We start from the raw sequence: 11,932 nt of genomic DNA, 5'->3' as shown, positions 1-11,932 counted from the left end.
TGACCGTGTACGGTTCGCCACTCGGAGTTTTGTCCTCTGGCTTACTTTTCCCCTCTACCCCCTCCCTCCTCCTCGAGTCGGTTAGTGGAGTCCCACGTTGAAAGCACAACAGTGATTCCAGGAGCCGCCTTTGGCTCGCTGCAATTGGCTGTTGGTAAATGACGTAATCGCAACGCCTTTCCTTCGTTGGTTCGTTCGGGTTCTCCGTGCGCGGCCGAGCCGCTGTCAATCAGCGGTGTCAAGGCCCGCCCACATTTCCCACCACGGGGTGTGAAACCTCAAACACCGCCCCCCGCTACACCGCCCCCCGCCCCGCCCCGCCCTCACTCACTCACTCACTCTCGCTCTTTCTTAAAGGGGCCGCAAGTGTCACAGACAGCCCAGCTAATCGCTTTACAACAAGCCATAATCACAAAACCGGTTTAAAATATCATTACGCGTTAGATGAGGCGACCGTAAAAGATATTCATCTTCAAAGTTGCAGCACCAAGCGCGTGAAACGAGGACGATTGCTGTGGGTGTTATCATGCCACGTTGGCTGATGATCCATTGGATGTTCAAGTTAAATTGCACTCCAAGAGCTTATTATGACTTATGACTTATTGGGTGGAAAAATCAGAGCCCGGTCCCATTTGTCAAAGTATCTGAAAACATCACATTTGCAGTGAAACTGAGGGGAAACATTTACTTCGCAAGTCGATGTGCCCCCTTTCATTTTCTGCCGCAAAGCAAAACTCATATTTGAGCAACAAGCATATTCTTCAAATCTCAAATTGTCCACGTCAAGTCATCTCAGAAATGCACATCTGCAATTCAAGCCGTTTAGCAGAGAAATATTTTGTCGGAGCGTCTTACCAGGCATTGACATGTTGCCTTGCTTGGTTGACGGCATGAAGGAGCGGGCGATTGTTTTGTGTTGGGAGAAGTTCCACATTTCACGGCTGTCGATCACGCTTGCGGGCACACAGACGTCCGCACCTGCAGCACTGCAGGCACTTTGGTGGTGCGGCTCCTTGTTCCTTTTCCAAAGAATCCGAGCCGGTTTCACGTTGCAGGTGAGGCCTCCGTCTCTCCCGCGAGAGGGAGCGGGTTCGGCAACGGGGCCCTGCAAAACGCCACTTCATCGGTATGTCAAGAATGACTCGATATTCATTTCGTGGAGCGGAATTCTCGTGTCTTGATCTTCACTCCCCTCAACCGGCAACTTCAAACAATGACCTAGACTCCAACATACAGTCAGTCTCAAACCATTCATTTAAGGCTGTCAGTGACTCTTTTCACACAGCATGTAAAATCCCGCATTGAGGCCAAAATGCTCCTAATTCAAGACGCTGTGTGAACAAGTGGCCATCGATGCATTTTTAATGTTTGAGTGTGAAAGGGAGCATCCATCCATCCATTTTCTAATCCGCCTTTCGTCCCAGCTGACTTCGGGCAGTAGGCGGGGGACCCCCCTCGACCGGTTGCCAGCTCACCGCAGGGCCCACATAGACCAACAATCAGTCGCGCTCACAATCACACCTGGGGACAATTTTCGAGACAATACATCAAACTCAAGGCCCGGGGGCCAGATCCGGCCCGCCACCTCATTTTATGTGGCCCGCAAAAGCAAATCACGTGTGTCAACTTGCATGATCCTTGTTCAAATCTGTGCCAAAATGCCAAATTGTCATGTGCGATAAATAACGTTGGCATCTTCCAATCAATTTGTTACCCTGTTTACACTGACTTAAACAATAATCGAGCAAACCGCAAGCAGCTGACTTGAGAGATGTCAAACCCATCAATTTGTTGTGTACAAGGAATAATACGATGAGACGATAAAACATTTATTCGGCGTCACTGTCCTCCGAGGCCACGAAAACGACTCGAGTCTTCCGCGAACCGGCCGTGCATGTTTTTGGAAGCAAATCGAAGTACCCGCAGAAAAGCCACGCGGACACGGGGAGAACATGCAAACTCCACACAGGAAGGCCCGAGCCCGGAACCGTACCCCGGTCACCACCGTGCCGCCCAAAACTATTTTTTCTTTCAGTTACAGTTTGGAAATCATCGAATTTGTCGACCTGTCCCGTGTTTACGCGCGGCATGCGGTGAGGCCCCCAACCCCAGCTGTCCCACATTGACTTGATACGGTATTTTGACGAGCCTACAACAGATGGGTCAGGTGCTTTGGGATCTATTTTAAGGCAACGGTTAGTGCGATTCTTTCGGTGGGCGACTTGCCTTCCAAAATCTTGGCGCAGCAAATAACTGGACGAATCCCGCGGGCCACTGAGCTGGAACAGCGGTGGTGCCCCGTCCTCTCCAAATACACGAGATACGCTGGGCCGCCAAAGGTGCCGATGTGGAGCTGAAATTGGTCGCCCAATCCGGTAGCATTGTACAACCCCGCGACCCGTTTGCCGACATTTCACACGGCGCCGTCTTGAAGTGATTGTTCCCCATGCGTAACCTTCGTGAGCCCCGCAAAGAATTGACATGGAAAGGAATGCATGAACAACATCTGCTGCCATAATTTAGAGCTGCTCTCCACTCGCGGGCCGCGCCGCCTTTTGCGTTGCCGTGTGAAATTGTGAATGATGAGATGAGTGCACGCCAGTCTTCCACCACGGCGCCCTGTAAGAAGAGCGAAGGACCGCACCAGAGGAGACCCTCGTCCGTTTTTTCTTTGTGGAGGTTTTTGACACCGACCGTCGTGGCCTTTTCGCCGCTGGACTCGACAATACAATTCTTCAACGACTCCAGTGGAAAGTCAAAGGTTGTGCGCCACTCAGGTGCGCACTTTTTGGTGGGGCAGACATCATGATGTCGGGTCAGCGGTTGATGGATGCGCAAGGCCTCGAGGGGGATTCATCGTGCTTGTCTTTCTGTAATCTTCAAACGTAGCAAACCATCTGGCGCGGCGATTCGTCCGCTGTAAAATTGGAGAGGCGTGAAAGGCCGCCGACTGGCCGTACTGGGACTGGATGGCTGGCGGGTGTTGCGGCAGCGTGGAGATGCTTCGCGAATGGGAAGCAGAAAGGTTTTCTGTCAATCGCACGCTCCCCGCTAAGCCCCGAGGCGGACGTCACTAAAAGTACAACGAATGATATGATTTCCATCGGGAATTTTCGTGTTTGTGTCTGTGGATTTAATGTTTGCATACAATTTTTTTACTACAGGCAGAGCAGTTACACGTTTGCACATGCGGGAGTAAGCTGGATGGGAAGAGCCGCTGTCCGAGATGCCGTTGTCTGTCTGATCATTGATGTTCTTGCGCGCAAGAAACATCACAGCTACCAGCTCATTTCAAATATGTAAGCGGTATACTGTATATATACTTTACATAGTTGAGAGTGGGGCAGCCCGGTAGTCCAGTGGTTAGCACGTCGGCTTCACAGTGCAGAGGTACCGGGTTCGATTCCAACTCCGGCCTCCCTGTGTGGAGTTTGCATGTTCTCCCCGGGCCTGCGTGGGTTTTCCCCGGGTGCTCCGGTTTCCTCCCACATTCCAAAAACATGCGTGGCAGGCTGTTTGAACACTCTAAATTGTCCCTAGGTGTGAGTGTGAGCGCGGATGGTTGTTCGTCTCTGTGTGCCCTGCGATTGGCTGGCAACCGATTCAGGGTGTCCCCTGCCTACTGCCCAGGTGACAGCTGGGATAGGCTCCGGCACCCCCGCGACCCTAGTGAGGATCAAGCGGTACGGAAGATGAATGAATGATGAATAGTTGAGAGAAAATATGACGACAGCACCCGTATTTACTTCAACCTTATAAAACCTTCGACAAAAATTAAGGTTTATCAACATTGCCGCCTGAGAGAGAGAAGAGGCTTATGTCTGCGGTGTTTTTATATATATATATATATATACAGTATACATATATATATATATATATATAAAGATGAGAACTATTGTTGCGGCGACATCTGCAGGTATCTCACCACTGCATTTGCCGGCCTCTCTTCTCCCACGGTCACTCTTTTCCGTCCTTCCCAACCGGAAGCGTGATCTCAGATGCGGCCGTCTTCTCAGTCACGAGTCGAGCTTTTCCATTGCCAAGTTTCTGTCTTAAGTATAGACTCGTATCTCGGTGGCGCGGTGGCGAGTGTTGAGAGACGCGCCGTTCCACATCCCTAACCGGACCTGTTCTATCACGTGGTGGGTGTGGGTCGAGGTGTTCGCCCGGTCTGTTATGCTAACATTTTAAGCCGCCGTGTCAGCTTCGATGAAGGTATGCATTGTTGAAAGTATGACCAAAATGGCGGTAAATATCCACGTCTCTTCAGCAGGTGCTTACTTGTGTCAACGCCGCGCTGACAACGTTGAAGCAGCGAGCCCGTGCACGGGCGGGCCACTCCTGCGTATTGGCCCGTGTTTGTTTTAACAAGCCTCGTCAATAGAATATTTCATAAAAGAAGCGGTGGCCTGGAACTGTTTGTGTTCCGTGTAAGGAGAGGAATGTGCCCGTTTCACTCTTTGAAAGGTGACCTCGGTGTTGTGCATCCGTGGCAGCCGAGCGGCGTTTTTGTCTGCCGGCACTCTTTGTCTCTCTGTTTTTACTGCGAAAGCATTCGGACGAGCCAGGCATCTCTCGCTATCTTTGTCCCTCGCGCTTGCTCACGCAGGAGTTGGCTTGACCGTAACATGACGAATCGCTCACCCGAGTGCCCGTACTTCCCAGTCGAGCGTGATGTCGAGCTACTGCGCTGCCAAATGTTTCGCGTTGAACTTGGAAAGAAATGAAACGTTTCTGGTGGTTGGCTTACACCCGGGCGCCGCGCATTTCCACAGCTCCCGTGCGCTTTCATTAGCCAGCCAAATCAGAGTGGCTCACCCGTCCAAATTCAATGGCTGCAAGACTTTCAAAGACAACGCAGGCCAGAGGTGGAAAATTCCATCGCCCTGAAGTCGCTGGCGGCGGCACGTCGGTCGACGGGTTAGCACGCCCGCCTCACGCCGCACGGGTGCGGGGTTGGAGTCCGCCTCCGGCCTTCCCGTGTGGAGTTTGCATGTCGTCCCCGTGCCCGCGTGGGTTTTCTCCGGTCATCCCTAAAACAGGCGTGGCAAGTTGATCGGGCGCCCCCAATTGTCCCGAGGAGCCATTGCGAGCGCGAGTGGTTGTTGGGCGTACGTGTGCCCTGCGATTGGCTGTCAGGGGGGATCGGACCCTCGCGAGTTGCGCATTGGAAAATGGGCCCGGAAGGGCATCGAGCGCCCCTCTGGGAGTGCGTCGTTTAGGTTTCTTAGCCTGTTATGAAGGAATACAACCATCGGCATATAATTGCATGCTCTCCACTTGTGTTCACCGACGGCCCAGTCCGCGTCTTTTGCTCACAGATTTCAGACCCCCTCCCTCCAGGATTCATCCACTTCGATTTTCTCCGAAATGCAAAATGGCAATGATTGAATAAGGCTATAGTTTGCTGCGCGCACACCGGCACGTTCACTAGAAGCTTTATTTCATTCATGCACTTCCTCTCTTGATTCCAAAGGAGGTACAAAACCACCCAGCGGGCTAAAGACCGACATTCCATCGGTGGGAAAGGAGAGGCCATATTCATCAAAGCTCCTCTTTTCCAGAAACCCGCTTCTCTCTCGGAGGCTTGCTCGTTAAGAGAGGCTTTGGGAACACTTGTATGGCGATGTGCGCTACAAAGAAGGCGAGGGGGCGGCCGGGGGGCGGACGAGCCCTCCTTTTTCCTCGGGTTGCTTTGCTCCTGACAAAATAGGGCCTCGGTGAATAGTGGAGGCTAAAGCGGAGCGCAGCTGAATGAGGGACGGAGGAGTGGGACTCGCTCATGCAGAGAGCCCCCAACCCTCCAACCCCTCTCCCCGCCTTGGGAGAAAAGAGCCACCACCTGCTTCTGCTGAGCCTTTTCCCTGGCTTCAATAGAGACCTTGTGAAAGGAGCCCGAACTGGGAACAGGCAAAGCTGAAAGGAGGGCGTCAGCAAGGTTTGCAATTTGGGGCACTATTTCAAAAGCAATGTGTGTGTGTGTGTGTGTGTGTGTGTGTGTGTGAGAGAGAGAAAAGGCCTGGGCACAAGGGGAGCGGAGGAGCTGGACCTTTTACATCCCGTTACGCCCCCGCCATGCATTCCCGGCTCACTCGACTCAACCATCATGGAAATTAGCATGCGACGACGAGGCTGTTGGTGAGCCCATCGTTGGGAGCCCGTCAAAGGGGAACCGAAAACGTGGGCCGATGAAGCGACGCCGTACTCTCAAAGTGAAAGGTTTACATGACAACAACAAAGAGCCGAGTGGAATGGGCGAACCTTTTCTTTGTTGCTTGCGAAGTGTGCATGGCAATGATTCCCCTCAAGAGCCGATGCGACCGCTCTCATACACGTCTTTGGAAGCGTCTTTGTCGGCAGACGAGCGCATCTTTGAGTCTCCCTGTGTCCTTTTATCCTGTCGCCAGGAAATCCGGACCCGGATGGCGCTGAATTTCTTCCATTTCAATGGAAAGAAAACAGGAGTGCCGGTGTTTGGTCCCAGTGGGCCTTGTTCATCCCATCCTGCGAACTTGGGCCCCCCCCCCCCCCCCCCCGACTCCTTATCTTAAGCCAACCGTCTCCACGTTAAGTCTTAAACTGCACAGTGATTGGAAATTGGGCCGTCAAAAGGGTGCTGCTGTCAAATCCGGCGTCTTCCATCCTAGGCAGCCTCTCCTTGCTCTGGTGAGCACTTTGAAACAGCCATTCATGCCTCCGTCACATCTCGGCCGGATTACCGTAATGTACTCGACTTGTGAGTCGGGCGATCCTCCATGAAGCTTTTCCAGTTGGGCCAAAATGCCGCCGCTCGCCTCTTGACTGGTACTCGCAAGAGGGAGCGCATCGCTTCTACTCTGGCACCCCCTTCGCCGGCTCATTTCTTTTGAAGAATCCTGTCGTTTGTTTTCAAATCTCACCTCTTCCCTCTCGGAGCTCCCCCGCACCTGGCCGGCGCCTGAGGTCTGCGGACCGAACACTAGTAGAGGCACGAGAACCGAGCGGAGGCTCCGAGGGGACGGAGCCTTTTGCGTTGACGTGTTTCGATGAGTGAGGCTGCACAAAACATATTCTTGAAAAGAGCATTTTTGGCTCGACTCCCATTTAAAAAAAATAAATAAAATCGTTGAGTGAAAAGCGCTCTCCATCCGTGTGAATGAGCTGTGCGGCATCTCAAGAAAAAGCTTCGCTGACCATGCCATACATGCAAAAGTCTGACTGGAGGAGGAAGGTGTGCAGCGGCATGCTCAAAGTCCAAAAAGCTGCACCGAGGCCGTATCCTCCCCGAGACAATGCGAACAGTCGCGGCCGGGCCATTGCTCCGCAGGTGCAGCCAGCCCTGGAAGGAAAAAACAAAAAACAAAAAACCTTGGCCTTGTGACATTCAAATGAAAGCATTTTGACGGGGCCAGCTTCCCTCACAAAGCTCCAAAACAAACAGTGCGGCGCGAATAGCGGCAAACGCGGCTTGTTGTGACGTGTATGTGGCGAGTGAGTGAGCGTGTGTGGTGGACATTCCTACGCGGTTCTTTTTCTTTTTTTCCCCAAACGTTTTGAGAAGCCGGCGCTCACCTGTTGAGTCGCGACAACCAAACAAATGGCTTTCGTTGCCGCCCGCTGCGGCCTTTGACCCCTTGGCTTTGAGTCGCTCCGCAGAGGGGCCTGTAGGAGAAGAAGCCTCCTTGGTTCAATAAGATCTCGCGCCGCCCGCGCAGCTCCGACACCTGCGGCTCCATCCGACAGAGCTGCTCACGTGGACCGTAGATCCCCCGCCGGTCGTTTGTCACGTCTCCTCCTTTCGACGCATGAAGAGAGCCAGTCGAGAGATTCACGGCGCTCGCGAAGCAAACGTCGCCATCGAAGGCCTCCGGGAGCACGCGGCGCCGCCGAGATGTGCGAGAAACGAGCTTCGCGAAAGAAAACGCTGTGTTGAATTCATGCCGTTTTATTTCAAAATAAAATCGCACGCGCTTTTGACGACGATTTTAGTATGTGCGACTGTTTGACAAGTCAATTCGTGCGCTGAAAAAAATGGATTCAACATAATTTTGCCAAATGGTTGCACGAAATAAAAATCATCTGGACCCGATCGTTTTTTTTAAGCAGACCAGACATCATTATACCGTCTTTATTACCGATTTGTTTGACCGTTTATTGTATATGTTCAATCGCTCCATGTGCAGCACTTTGTATGCAGCGATGGCTGTTTGAAAGTGCTCGAGAAATACACTTGACTTGACTTGGTCAAAATGTCACCGTCAAAGGAAATGGTTGGTGACGACTCCCGGTCGTTACGGCAACACATGAAACAACAAAGTTCCGTCCCACGGTGGATTCAAATAAGGCGATGGCAAGTACTCGTGGTCTTCCAAATAGCTCCTACGGGGTCTCTCCCGATGCAAACACTTCAGCATGTCAGGCCGAGCCGCCCCTGAACATTTTTGCAGGTGGAGACAGACCCCCCCTCCAGATGGGGCCTTCCTTCGACAGTGAGAAGCCATCTGCTGTCCAGCCAACATGAACGTTTGAAACAATCGGTCTGACCGCTACACTCGCAAACTTTCTTGCCTGAGCAAAGCCCCCCCCCAACCCTTTTCGTGGGGGGTCGCGGACCTGTTGGGACAAGGACATCGGCGCCATCGGCAACCATTGCGGTCATTGCTTTGAAATGGCCCGTTTGAAAGCACTGCGACCGACGGCAAAGATAGCGAGAGTCATTCAACATTTTCTTCACTTTTCTTTTCATTCCTTTCATTCCATTTTATTCAAATCGAGATGTGATTATAAAATTGCGCAGTCAACGACTAAGAAATGGACCGTTCATTCATTCGTTGATTTTCCGAACCGCTTTATCCTCACTAGGGTCGCGGGGGGTGCCGGAGCCGATCCCGGCCGTCTTCGGGCAGGAGGCGGGGGACACCCTGAACCGGTTGGGCTCCGACGACACTGGGTGAGCGACGCATGCGAATGGCGCCGTGACGCTTCAGCGTTTATCTCATGTGCGGACGGTCCGCTCGCGTCAGGAGCGGCCCGTTAAAGAATCCGGTGGCCATTGCGTGCCGTTTAGCGGAAGAGATTGGCTGTTGTGAGAGCCTGTGAATGAATATTTGATGAGCGTCGCACCTCTTCTCAGCACCCCCGCGCGGAAGATGGCCTGACCTTCAACCAGCCCAGGTCGGATGAATTATTGAGAGTCGAGCTGTCGGTCACGAGCGCTGGCCGGAAGGGAGAACGGCGGCCCATCGGCGGATTACACCCGCGCCGCGCGCGGGTGTAATGTTTTTGTTTTGGAGGTTTTTTTTTTTTTTTTTCTGTCTCTAAGATGTCTCTTTCATGTCATTCGTTTGCGTCGCTGCTCACTGAACTCAACTCTCAGCAGTAGGCGAAATCTTGTGCATTTTTTTTTCTCCTCCAAATTTGGTAGCACTCGCCAACGGAGCAACTTCAGGGGCAGTCTTGAGACCGGGGGGTCATCAATCGCAAACGATCGGTCTGTGTGATTGCAAAGATAAATGTGCGCGTGTCGGTGTTTGCTCAGCCCGCCTCACGGTCCCGCGAATGTGTCGCATCCGATAGTCGCCCGCGCGCCAACACCCCTTTCAATTCCCCGCGCTCGCTTCGGCACTCGCCCGGCCGCCGCTTCGCCTCGGCACCTTCTTGCCGCGCTGGACGCGGAGCTGTCGCGCAGCCGGTCCGCCGGCACGCCGACCCGCCGGCCCGCCGGCCCGCTCCCTCCGCTCCATTGCTGCTAGCAACAGCTGGTCTCAACTTGCAGCCGATCGGCGCTTTGGCTTTATTTATCTTTGGCCGCAGGCTGCTGGCAACACGGGCCCGAAGCAGCAAGTTTGGAGCAGCTGCCTTCGCCTCGCGCAGAAAGGCAATCTATCTTGTTTGTGTTGCTTGATGATCGATGAGTCGTGCGAATTTCCGCCTTTTCAACTTTGGATCTTTCGGGTTGAAGCAAGAGCGCAGCCATTCAAAGGCTTGGACGCCAACCGAGTCAAAGGGCGTTCATTGGGCGTGTCTTGAAGTCGTCGGCGGACACGAGTTCACCTCGCGGCTCTTTGCTTACCGCTCGGCAAAAAGCATCATTGCCGAACACCGTCCGTGACCTGTTCGGCTTCTCCTCGCGAGTGTCTTTGGGCAGTCGGCGGGCTCCATTCTCAACCGCTTGCCAGCCAACCGCAGTAAGCCGAGAATGAAATGCTCTCCAACTCCGGGCCCGGAGGGCTACTGTCCCGCCTGTTTTCCGGCTCTCCCGGGAGCAACGACCCTGGTTCAAATCATCGGGATCGTTCGAATGCTGCTTCAGAGCTGGCTGATGAGCTGGTCGTGTTGCGGCGCGGTTGGAGCCCCCCTGCGCTCCACTGTCCTCTTCAAGCGTCTTGGGCGTCGGTTTCCGGATTGCGCCGGAACACGGTGGATTCCTCAGATGTAAACGCCTGTAAAGATGAGGCAAAAAAAAAGTCCCCGCCGAGAAGAGGACCCCCGGAAGCTGCGAACGCCGTCGCCACGCCTTGATTCACGACACGGCATCCGGCGTCGCGGCGACTTGAACGCCACCGCTTTTGTGTGCGTTGAAATCCCAAAGGGGTGAAAATCAAAAACGGCTCGTCATCATTTTATGAAAGAAGAAGATTTCAGTTCGTGGACTTTGACTGCTTTACGAACGGAAAAGGCATCGCTCGTCCCAGTGTCCGATTTCCTCCTTTCCAGCCAGCGGACACTTCAAAGTCCATTCAAGGACGACATCCTTTCACCGAACTGTTTTGCTTCCGTCAGCATTCTGGACTCTGCTTCCTCAAAAGCTCAAGTGCCTTCTGTTCTGATCCGTCCTATCTGGAAGGGAAACCTGAGAAGTATTTGACGTCGCCGGCCGCGGTGACTCCACAGTCCGCCGAGTCTTAGACGGGATCGGCGCAAAATAATCGGCCCGCGTCATCATTTTACGTCCATCGCCACTCCGCCGGTGACATTTGATCCCGTCCGAACGGCAGCGCTGAATACGCGCAGGTCACGGGGCAATGTGGCATTCTAGAAGCTGCGAGGGAGGCGCCGAGCGCCGACTCGGCCAATGTTTCGCCCTCCCGCCTTCTTGGAAGCGAATTGGATTCGGCATCTTGCTTCACGTGCCTTTTGCCCCCTTTGTAAACTTCGGTGGCTTTGTTTTCTGCTCTCGACGGAGGCCAATGGGCCTGCAACTTTTTCGGGCGCGTGCAGGGAAAAACGCTGACATCCCAATTAGACGGAGCACTCGCTCTCAGGACACAGTCGCAGCGGGGTTGCGAAGGAGAGACAAATGGTTGTTTGAATTAGCGCAATCCGTTGTGAACATGTTGTTTCATTACGACCGCGCTGTAGCCAAGACGACAAAAAAAAAAAAAAAAAGTCAACGCTGAACCGACTTGCAAAATAACCGTGTCGCAATCTCTGAGAGGTGCAATTTGTGGCGTACGGCATAATTTACCAGAGGCCTGCAAAGTTGAACTTTCTTTCTTCATCAATAGAGAGAGAGAGAGAGAAAACGCTGAAGAATTAGGACAGACCAACGCAAGGAAGAAATTTTCTACTCTGCTTCCGTTGGAGGCTCAAAGAAAACCAATTCAAAAGATTTGAGTGGTTGTTGCGCCGAACTTTTGCCTCCTTCCACCTGGCTGCTTTGAAGGACTTTTCAGCCACGTTGGGCCCTTTGGGATCCAGTGCTCAGCGGAGTGGACATTGCACGTGGTTTGTAGCTTTGGAGTGCGCGTGCGTGTGTTTTTAAAATGCGAGTGTGAAGAGGCAGCTGTCCAGCTCATCTTCCCCCCCCCCCCCCCCCCCTTGCAGCTCGCCTCATTTATAATTAACCCAGATGACCAGGTGGCAATGTCCCTCTCTCCGTCCCTGCCAAGGCATGCTTCTTTCTAACCTCTGAACTTCTAGCAGACATTCCCCAGCTCATGTTGACTGCTTG

At 53.2% G+C, this 11,932-nt stretch overlaps 1 long non-coding RNA gene across 1 annotated transcript; it reads left to right on the top strand.

Moving 5' to 3' along the window:
- Positions 1-1,099: 1,099 nt before the first annotated feature.
- On the top strand, positions 1,100-8,063 carry LOC147201904 (uncharacterized). The gene is made up of 2 exons (XR_015101682.1): positions 1,100-3,079; positions 3,165-8,063. It is a non-coding gene; the product is annotated as an uncharacterized LOC147201904 (long non-coding RNA).
- Positions 8,064-11,932: the final 3,869 nt, after the last annotated feature.

Source organism: Hippocampus guttulatus, chromosome 8 (assembly GCF_054856545.1).
Source record: "Hippocampus guttulatus isolate MCC_2025c chromosome 8, RoL_Hgut_1.0, whole genome shotgun sequence".
Classification (NCBI taxonomy): Eukaryota; Metazoa; Chordata; class Actinopteri; order Syngnathiformes; family Syngnathidae; genus Hippocampus; species Hippocampus guttulatus.
This window is presented reverse-complemented; position numbering and strand designations above follow the sequence as displayed.